We start from the raw sequence: 11,518 nt of genomic DNA, 5'->3' as shown, positions 1-11,518 counted from the left end.
ATAGGGATAATTCCCGAGTAATGTATAGAATTGTTGAATCATTATATTGTACACCTGAAACTAATATAACACTGCATGTTAATTATTCTCCAATAAAAAAAAATAGGCATAACTCTAGCTTTACAAAGTAGCTGAGAGGATTGATATAATGTGCCTGACGTTTCAGTCATCACTCATAAATTCTAATTCTTGGTACCTAGTAACAGGTATTTAAACGTGTGGCAAAATGGATTGAAAACATTTTAAGATTTTATTTATTTATTTGACAGAGAGACACAGCAAGAGAGGGAACACAAGCAGGGGGAGTGGGAGAGGGAGAAGCAGGCTTCCCGCTGAGCAGGGAGCCCAATGCGGGGGCTCGATCCCAGGACCCTGGGATCATGACCTGAACCGAAGGCAGATGCCTAATGACTGAGCCACCCAGGCGCCCCTGAAAACATTTTGTACCCAGCTTCTCACATGGGCCTTTTGAGGAAATTATGGAGGAGAGAAGCCCACGTGGGGATTGCCACCTCCTCAAGGACTTCCTAAGCCCCAGCCCGGAATGCCGTTATGACCCCAACCGGGCCAGCCTGCCATCTTAGATCTGTTCAAGGCTGGAAGGCCCATTCTTGGCCCAGAATGTGGACTCTCCCGGGCCACCTAGGAAGTGGCTGCCGTGGGCCAGGTGGCCTAGTGAACCCTCTTGGCCCCTCACCAGTCTGTGCTTGCCACCTCCTGCCCTGTCCCCTTTGAGAAAGCAACTCCAGGAAAGGAAGGTTCCTTTCATTAAATCAGAGACTCGGCCTCAGGACCCACCTTGGCCTTCAAAGACCACCAGGACTTTTCCTTAAAACCCAGGAGGGATTATATCCCTGTCCTCACCAGCCTAAGGGGCTCCCTCCAGGTCCCCGAAGACAGCTCCAGAGCAGACCTTAAATCCCGTTGCTGTAATAATAACTTATATGGCACAGCCCTCTGGGTCCCCATTAGCCCATCTGTGGCCTTTATAAACTCATTATCTGAGTCAGCTCACCGCGATAGGAAATAAGGACCTGCTTGAGCACAGCTGTGTCTGCAGGCCAGACACCTCGCCCCTAGGAACCCCAATTTCCTACCCTATAACATGGGGATAATAACCTTTGCCTTGCCTGCAACCCAGGGGTGTGGGTCATCAGCTGAGATAATGGATGGCAAACTTGCGCACGGGGCACCTGACTGGCTCAGTCAGTAGAGCGCTCAACTCTTGATCTTCAGGGTGGTGCGAACAAGCCGCACACCGGGCATAGAACTTGCTTTAAAAAAAAGGGAAAGTGCTGGGCAGACTGTAAATCCAGGGTTCAGGTGAGTGTTGGGACTGCGTTTACAGGTGAGGTCAGAAGCCACAGACGGCTAGGCAAGTCAAGTCACTGGCCCCAAATCATACCATAATTTCAGGATTAGGACTGAGGGCTCTGGGCCTTTATTTCAGTGTTTTTCTTTATTTTTTAACTACCAATTAAGGGATCCCATTCTCCTCATCAAAAATTGAAAAATAAAAGCTGAAGTTCCTAGTTGCCTCCCTCAGTCCCAGTCCCCTTCTAAGAGGTAGGCACAGTTGTCAGTTTAAAACTTATCCTTTCGGACCTTGTACATGCGTTTGTATTCACACATGGATTCAACACAGATTTCCTGAGCACCCGCTTCCCAGCTTGGGCATTCGAGGGGAAAGAAGAGTAAACGAGACAGGGTTCCTGCCCTCATGGAATTAACTTTCTAGCAGGGAAGACAGGCAGGGAACAAGAAAACAAATCAACAAAGATAATTTCAGATAGTGAGCGGTGCTGGGGCAAAAAATAGAAAAGATGCTGTGAGAGAGCCATGGAGACAGACAGGGCCACCAGGGAAGGCATCTTTGAGGTGGGGACATTTGAGCTGAAGAACACCCATCCCACAAGAAAGCACGTTGAATGCAAGCCAGTGAGAGATGTCCTTGTAGGTAGAGTTTGAATCTTTTCTGGTTTAATCCAGACTAACAGCTGCAGGGGTCCCAGTGGTGGGGCAGGACTAGTCTGGTGAGTGAGACAGACTACTGGGTGATCTTTGTCCAGCACGATAAAGGGCAAGGAAAAGGAAGGTGTCCAGGGGAGCTCCCGGACTACTTCGGGAAAGAGCGCCTTGCTTTCTCCCCTGGCCATTCTTTCTGCCAACCTGTTTTGCAGGAGGGCTGTGGAGGAGGCAGAGGCAAAGACAGGATGAAAAACCAGAACCCACTGGGGTAGGAGAATCTAATATAGGATGAACATTGGTGGGAACGAAAGAGTGAGGGAATGACCAGGGCCTAAGGTTTACATTTGTCTTCCCATGCAGATCTCATGGTCACTTTCAGAAAGATAAAAGGGAGAGGGATTGGGGGCGCCTGGCTGGCTCAGTCGGTAGAGCATGCGACTCTTGATCTTAGGTTGAGTTTGAGCCCCATGTTGGGCAGAGAGATTGGAAATAAAAAAAAAAAAGGACAGCCTTAGAGGGGACACCGCTAGGCACCTCTAGCTGTTGAGTTTATCTGATTCTGCACCTGCTCAGAGGCCAGTGGATCACTTCTCTCTCAGAGCCAGAGAACTCCATGTATGTATGTGCAGCTCCTGGGGGTGGGAGGGGGGGCCTGGCTGGCCCCATTTCACCCACCACCCCTCTCTGCCACACACTTGCTGGAAGATCCTGGACAAAGATGTCATCGGCCCAAGTTCAACGTCAACATCTATAAAAGGTGGAGGATTCTGTCCTCCAAAATACTATCCCAGGGGCCTTGAGATGCACACACAAATATGGTCTTTGTTTGCTAACAGCAAAACACTGGAAACATCCTAAATATTCATTAGTAAGGGACCGGGTAATTACGATTCAGCACAGCTACATGACAGAAAACCACACAACTGTTAAAAAGAATGTCATGGAAATACATCCTCGAAAGAAGTGAAAAAAGCAAGATGCAGAATAATAGGTATAAAAGGATCCCATTTTTGCAAAACGATATTTATATTTTGGCGGGTGGCCTGCTTCTCCCTCTCCCACTCCCCCTGCTTGTGTTCCCGTCTCGCTGTCTCTGTCAAATAAATAAAATCTTAAAAAAAAAAAACTTGAACTCCGTATCAGAGCAGAAAATGGAGCCAACTCTTTAAAAAAAAAAAAAAGTCATTGGGGCGCCTGGGTGGCTCAGTCATTAAACATCTGCCTTCGGCTCAGGTCATGGTCCCAGGGTTCTGGGATCGAGCCCCGCATCAGGCTCCCTGCTCAGTGGGAAGCCTGCTTCTCCCTCTCCCACTCCCCCTGCTTGTGTTCCCTCTCTCGCTGTGTCTCTCTCTCTCTCTCTGTCAAATGAATGAATAAAATCTTTAAAAAAATAAAAATAAATAAAAATTAAAAAGTCATTATGCTTTGAATTTATGACAATAGCAGGTATAACTTTTTAAAATAACAGCTTTGAGATATAATTCACATACCATAAAATCACTCTTTTCAAGTGTACAGTTCAGTGGTTTTTAATATATTCACAGAGTTGTGCAGCCATCACCACTATTTAGAACATTTTTTAAAGAAATTTTATTTATTTATTTATTTGACAGAGAGCACAAGTAGGCAGAGTGGCAGGCAGGAGAGGGAGAAGCAGGCTCTCTGCTGAGCAGGGAGCCTGACATGGGGCTCGATCCCAGGACCCTGGGATCATGACCTGAGCCGAAGTCAGACACTTAACCAACTGAGCCACCCAGGTGCCCCTTTTTAGAACATTTTCATCATGCCCCAAACTCTGTACCCATTGGCACTCAACCACCATTTTACTTTCTGTGTATTTGACTACGCTAGGTACCTCCTATAAGTGGGTCATACAATACTGGTTAATTTTTAAACTCCTGTTCTGGTCACAGTATTAACCAATCACTTGAAAACACTCACTTTAACTTTCTCATACCAACACAACATTGTTTGCAATGTAATCAACACTGCTAGAAGAAAATAGGGCTCTGATTTTCAAGCAAAACCAGCCCCATCTGAGCAAGACGAAATTTGTCCACATGACACAAGGACCACGGGGCAGATCATAGGAAAGATGAGAAATCTGGGTAGATCAGGTGGGGCAAGTACAAATTTATAGATTAACAACTAAAATAACACAAGGAAGTGGGGCCATGGAACTGGGCCATCCCTCCCCGAGCCTGGAGCCTCAGCACCCGTGCTGTTCTCATTCTAAGATTTCCTTCTTCTAAGCTTCTCTGCCAGATTCTACAATTCTCCAAGTTCCATGTAGGTGTGACGGCTGTGCGTTTCTGCCCAGGCTGTGCCCCCAGGAATCAGGGCCCTGCCCAGGCCCTTGGCTCCAAGCTTCTCCCTGGGGAGGCCTGGCAGAGCTGGCGGACAATGGGAGCATTGTGGGACCTCAGAGCTGGGGCCTGGGAGCAGCAGGTGTGTGGGAGGCTCGGGTGGCAGAAGCAGCAGGTGCTTCGTTGCTCTTTGTCCTCACTGGGCCAGAAGCATGCCCTAAGCAAGCCAGGACAGCATCCTGAGCCCTGACCCCGGCCCGCCAGGGTGAGTTCGGTCCCCTGGAATCCCAGCTATGTCTGAGGATAGGCAGCTATCCCAGACCTTTCTTCAAAGGCCATGCCTCTCCCCATATATACACATTCGGCAAAATTCATCCGGGACTAGGCATGAGGGCTTGTATCCTTACCCTAAAACCAAACAACCTTCCCTCTAAACTCTCCTGAACAGAGAGGACCACATGCTGCCTGTCACTGGGAGGGTGCTCTCTGAGCCAGGAAATATTCCTACTTTGCCATCTGGATGTATCCCAGGAGGGGAGGTGGGTCAAAGAAGCCACTAAATATCCAAGCTGGCAAGGACTACTAGGGGCTAGCTAGCAAAGCCCCCTCATTATACTGAGAGAGGAGACTAGAGTCCAGGGAGGGGAGGTGTTTGCCCAGGGTGGTAGAGGTGCCTGGAGGGGAAACTGGGACTGAACCCCATCCCCCTGACCCTTACTCTCTGTGCTATAGGCTGCCACCCGGTCCCTCACCCTTTTCGGCTGCCCCTGAAATGCCTATGGCTGTCGTTCTAAATCCTGCACAGGCTTCAAAGCCCAGTGCAGACATCACCTCCTCCCTGAAGCCTTCCCTGATAGGCCCAGACAGAAACCACAACTCCAGGCCTTCTCACAGAATCCCACCCTTGCTATTAGATGGAAACTAGAGGGGCTATCCTTGCCGATTTCAGGAAGGAATTTCCACATGCCTCCCCTGGAGGGACTGGCAGACCATGTGGAAGACAGGTATGTAAACAATTGCAATAAACATTCACAGAAAGACAAGGGATGAGATGGAGAAATGAGCAAAGGGCAACAGGGCTTCCAGAAGGAACCTCTCATCTCCTGCCTGGGGACTCAGGGTACATCCCCAAGGGCCGCATGGAGGAGGTGGCATTTGAACAGTTGCTCACATTGTGTGGCATTTATTTGGGCATATATGTCTCTCCCCAGTGGACTGTGGGATCCTTAACGCACGTGCTTTTGTTGTTAAAGTGCATTACCTCTTTGACTCCTCATAGCACCTCTATCTACAGGCTAGGGCCTATCACAGGATCCCCATTTACTGATAAAGAGAAGGCTTTGAGAGGTTAAAGCCTGTCTGAAGCCATTCTGCCTAGCTCTGACTTCACAAAGAACTTTCACCACAAAGATGTGTCACTGGTGTATTGAGGTAGGCTCTGTGTCCAGTTCACCACCACACACCTCGTTTGTACTATGGATTCACTCCTTTTTATCTACCTGTGAGCTTGGTGAGCAAGAACCCTCCCCGGGGCCTCCGGAGGCCCTGTCCACAAGGCTGGAGACCAACCCTGGACAGGGAGCCCCCAAGGCTTCCAGCCTTGCTGTGCTTGTGACTTTCCATCTCACTTCCAACTGCAGTCAACATGACTGGTACTAGGATTCTTCTAGCAGGGTTCGTGCTTGGGTGCTGATATGGTATTCAAGATCCTAACAGTCCAGGGCACCTGGGTGGCTCAGTTGGTTAAGCGACTGCCTTCGGCTCAGGTCATGATCCTGGAGTCCCAGGATCGAGTCCCACATCAGGCTCCCTGCTCAGCAGGGAGTCTGCTTCTCCCTCTGACCCTCTTCCCTCTCGTGCTATCTCTCATTCTCTCTCTCTCAAATAAATAAAATCTTTAAAAAAAAAAAAAAAAAAGATCCTAACAGCCTAACAGTCCACAGGAGGGGCTCAGGGCAGAAAGTGAACAGGAAGGAGCAGGAGGGAGACTGGAAGGCCTGACTCAGAATTGAGTCTGCAAAGCCCGCCCTGCTTATGCTCTGACTCTTCAGGGGTGACCAGGGGTTATGGCGGAGATGAGGAATGCTGGAGCCCTCCCCATGACACCTCTTTATCTACCTGGCCACCTCTGCAGATGAAAAGCAGGCAGAGCAGAAAACGGACTCAGAGTCTGACACTGGACGGTCACCTCTATGAGGACCGAGTGACAAGGGAGGGGCTATCAGGCTGGCCAGAGTTCGGTTAGCCAGAAGTCAGACCATTTGACAAGGCTGTCAGACACTAGAAAAGGACTGCGTGTCTCCCACTTACCTGACTGCACGGAAGTGTGAGCAAGGCAGCTCTTCCTGTCTGAAACAAAGTGAGACTTGGCTGTGGAAGCTCTGAGAGGGAGTTGCTTCTTCCTCTAAATAGAACAGAGGTTAGAGAGGGTACGCCTCTCCTCCAGGTGACACAGCACAACACGTCTGGGGACGGATGTAAACCCAACACTCGCAGCACACTCCCCAGCTTTATATGCTAAGACTAAGAGGACCCAGGAGGCAGGTGGGGGACTTGACCAAAGTGGAAGCCGAGGCTCAGACAAGTTAACTGACGTGCCAGGTATGTCCCCGCTTGAGGGGGGGCGGTGTCAGGACGGGGTCCTAGGCTCCCTGCCACTTCCTAACCATGAGCAGAGAGGCGGCCACCATCCCATGTCCACTGGCCCCAGGGAAACATAAGGGGGTGGGGGTGAAGGCAGAAGGGAGGTACCTTGATCTTGATCAAGTGGCTGGATAGGGACGGGGTGGGGCCAGAAATAAGGAAAAGCTGGGATTTTCAGCTGCCGGCTGGACAGGAATGTGGAGCCACAGGAACCAAGATGATTTGCAGCTTCCCATAGCCCCTGCCCTCCGGAAAACATCAGGAAATTGCTGGTTAGGCTTTGGACCTTCAGAGTGCCCCTCCCCCGCAGCCTCTTCCTGATGCCCTCCCCCCAACACCGGCGCCGCTCTGGACCCAGAGCCATCTGGACCCAGAGCCCCGGCTCCCTGCAGCCCCTCTCCAGGCTGCAGGCGGGCTGCGGGTGGGGAGGAAAGGCCACTGTGAGGAGTCAGCACAGGCACACAGCTCCCACCGGCTGAAGCCTGCCAGATAGCGCACACATTCATTATTTATTCATTCTCTGCCTCTCCCTTCCAGAAAGGATGTAAGGCACACTCCCATCACTTATTCATACACTTACATTGTTTCATTCAATGCTCTTTCACTCACTTCTTCAGGCACTCATCATTCACTCAGCTCATTCTCTCTACTGCAGAGGCCACGGCTCCTAAGTGCTGCTTCTCTTGCCTCCAGTGTTCGAGGGACTCCCGGCCCCTTTGAGTCCTAGGATGTTACCCAGAATGCTGCAGCCCTCGAACACCTGGTCTCACTACCTCATTAGGCAGATGAGGAGGTGATCAGTAGCCACCCAAGGTCAAGGCCGGTCAAACCCCATCTTCTGTTTGCAGCCCAGTGCATAGGAAGCCAGAGAGAGACACCGTGGAATGGAAGCCAAGGTCACCAGAGGCTGGTCTATGTACCGAGGAACCAGCTCTAGCCTTGGGGTCTGAAGATCAGGGTTCCAGCCCCAGCTGTTCACTGCCTCTAAATTCTTACACCCTGGGCATCTCCACCTGGATGCTCCACAGGACCCTCGAACTCAGGCCCGAACCCAGTTCTCTGCCTACCTGCACATGCCTCCTGTTCCAAACCTGCTCCACCTACCCCCATTCTCAGAGTTCACTATCTCCCCAGCTGCAAAAGCCAGAGGACTGGGCAGCTCTCTCCCCTCCACCTCCACCTCCAGCCAACTACCAAGTCCCATCCTCTGTGACTTCCCCAAATCGCTCTCGAAGTCTCCCACTTCCCCCCATGCCTACAGCTGCCACTGCATGAGGGCCCGCTCCTCTGTGGCTGGGCTCTCCAGACAGGTGCCTCAGCCTTTCTGTGAACCGGTCTCTTCAGTGCCGTCTCTACACAGGCCTGCCGCTGAGGGCATGGAGAACAGGGAGTGGAGAAAGTCCCTGGGTGAATCTGGAGGCTGGGAGTCCCAGCTCCACCCCAAACTAGCCACGCGGATCTACACAGGACCTTTCTGCCCCTGTAATCTAGCACTCTGACTTCCAAGGTCATGGCCAGCTGATCCCTAAACACACATGGCCAGGTGCTGGGCTAAGTACTTTGCATAATTTAATGAACAGAACAATCCTAAAGCAGGTGTGTGAGACAGTGAGGTGCTAAGTAACTTGGCCCGAGATTACATAGCCCATATATGTGGAGTTGGCATTCAAACCCAGATTGGCCCAAGCCCAAGCCCAAGCCCACACACTTTGCTATGCTGCCTTGTCTTGTTGGTGCAGAACTTTGGTAATGGACACCACCCGGAGCTCCCCATTCTCTCACAAAACCCGCACTCCCTGTATGTGTGGGAGGACCATAACCCTGCTTCTTCCATTCTGGGCAAGCTGGAATAAAACTGCTACAAGCTGGCCGCAGCTGCTGAATGCCCTGCATTCCTCGAGCGGTACCAGGCAGAGTTCAGCTGTGCCTTCCCCTCCCCCCCCCGGCCCCGAGAGCTGCTGGGTACCCAGCACTGCTGCTGGGCCCGGACCAAGCTACTGGGAAGTGGCCCCAAGCCAGGCGCTCACATACTGGGTCTGTGTAACCTTGAGCTCCTGAAATGGCCTGTCTCCTGGCACAGTAACGAGAGTGCTGAAAGGCTGTGTTAGACACAACACACCTTGACCTGGCATAGTTTTAATGATGGAGACGAGACTGACATGAACTATGAGACTCTGGAGCTGAATTTAAAACAAGCCAAGCCCAGGGGGCTGCTCAGGTGGGTCTAAATTCCTGAGCCATCAGAGCCAAACTTCAGTACTCACGGTGGGGGAAAAGCCTAAGGGCTGGTGCTGGACAGGCCATCCTTTAGGAGGCCGGGGAACCACAGACTGGCACCGCAGGGGTAAGGTCTGGCTGGCACTGGCCTGGCAATCAAAATGCATGGCAGGATCCAGACTCTGCCACTTGTCAGGATCCAGCAAGGTAACAGATGAATAAGTGCTTGGAAGGCTACCAAGAGCTCCGTGAATGTTTGGACTTACTACATATTAACAGAGGCTGCTTTTGTTTCTTCCCCCTTTGGGGGGTGGGGTGGAGTTGTAGGATGGTTGTCCTAGAGACAGCACAGGCTCTAACACTGGGCCGACCCGGGTTCAAATCCTGACTCCACTCTAGCTCTTGCCCAAGTTCTGTGACCTGCCTGGTGGAAACCTCCCACCTCACTCAGACTCAGTCACAGTCCCTGCAGCCTAGAGATGACTGGGAAACTTCCCCCGTCTCTAGCCCCTTTCTCCCTCCCTCCCTGGCTCACTCCGCTCCAACTGGCCCCTTCACTACCATTCTCTCAACACACAAAACATGCTCTGGCCTCATGGCCCGAACTTGCAGTTTCCTCTTTCTGGAACACTTCCCCCAGGTAGCTCAACGGTTGCCTCCTCGCCCCCTTCAGGTCTCTGCCCAAACGACACCCATCAGTGTGGTCTTTTCTACCCTATTCAAAATGCTAACTCACTCCAGCAAATGCCTACTACCATCCAAATCCCCACGACAGCACCTGCAGCAGGCCCAGCTCTGCCTAGGGGCGGGCATGAAGACCCCTCAAGGGCACTGCACATCAGCAGGCAACGTGGCACTTCCACATTCACCCCTCACAACCTGGGGAGGCACCTTCATTTTCAGACTAGGCTACCAGCCCAGAGGGGCTACATGGCTTGAGTGACACGATTCAGACTCGAATCCAGGTGTCAGTGGCTCTTTCCACGTTCTTAAGCTTGTAATCCAAAAACTCAAACAGAACCCACTGCATACCAAGTGAGCACAAAGTCTAGCTCAAGAATTCCTAGCAACCCTGTCACCAGGACACACAGAGCAGCCTCACCAGTCGGGTCCTGCCAAGTTCCAGGAAATGCGCCTTCGCTTTAGGGCATACAGACCATGCAGATTTTTACAGGCTGTCTATTGCTCGTCTCTTCCTACCAGTCTTAGGGCAGGACTTTCTAAAGTAAAAGTAGGTTGAGGAAACAAAAGACCCGTTTTCACTACCTATTACCTTGATCTTGGACGAACTATGTGATTATCACAAACCTCAATTTCCTCATCAATAAAATCAGGATACCAAGTCTACCTGGCTGCAGAATAAATGAGATGATGCATAAACTTTATGCAGACCTCCCTGAGGATTTACTCCTGAATACAAAGTTTCTATAGAGACAAGAACGTGTAAACGTTGAGTAGGTAGGTCCGGTGAGATGCCTGAGGCAACCAGCTTCAGTGAAGTTTTCAACGATCTAAATTTTCAACAATCATAGATCCGTGCCTGTGTTTTGTTAGAAGGTTAGAAATTGGGGCACCTGGGTGGCTCAGTCATTAAGCGCCTGCCTTCAGCTCAGGTCATGATCCCAGGGTCCTGGGATCAAGCCCTGCATCGGGCTTCCTGCTCTGCGGGGAGGCTGCTTCTCCCTCTCCCACTCCCCCTGCTTATGTTCCCTCTCTCACTGTGTGTCTCTGTCAAATAAATAAAATCTTAAAAAAAAAAAAAAAGGTTAGAAATTGGCTGATAGTAAATAGTGTGGGCTGCCAGGTTTTGAGGTGGCTCTTCTCAGGGAAGTCCCCAAGATGGCAGAGACCCTCTGGGCGTTTAAGGAAGGAGTTGTAGAGAGTGAAAAGCACACAACTCAGTTGTGACTGGCCGTGAAGGTGTTGACAAGCAGCTATTATCAAACTCACTGAGGGTGGGAGAGGCTGCACGCCAACCTAAGTCACGGTTTTCAGTGTGAGGCATCAAAGACATGGGCAGCAGAAGATAGCAGAAAAAAGTAGTCGCTGGGAGCCGAGTCTTGGCTTTTTTAGAACTATCTCCCTCTCTCCCTTGTTCTGACAAATAAATAAAATCTTAAAAAAAAAAAAAAAAGAATGCACAGCCTTGAGCAGTCACTTTACAACCCGAGTGCGATTCCTCATCAGCGAAGTGGGGCTACGACTGCTAAGCCTGCGCTGTGAGGTGTCAGCAGCATACCTGGCTTCCTCTCAGCTCGGTTCATGGCCGCAGGAGGTGTTCAAGTGTCTGCCTAAGACCCAGCAACTCTGCTAATGTGCATGCATATCATAGCAGGTCACTTAATGCTCACAGGATTCTTGTGAGGTGCAAATAAGACACTGAA

Source organism: Eumetopias jubatus, unplaced genomic scaffold, assembly GCF_037043125.1.
Source record: "Eumetopias jubatus isolate StellerSeaLion01/CBP00866 unplaced genomic scaffold, mEumJub1_p1.0 scaffold_8, whole genome shotgun sequence".
NCBI lineage: Eukaryota > Metazoa > Chordata > Mammalia > Carnivora > Otariidae > Eumetopias > Eumetopias jubatus.
Note: the sequence above shows the minus strand (reverse complement) of the source record.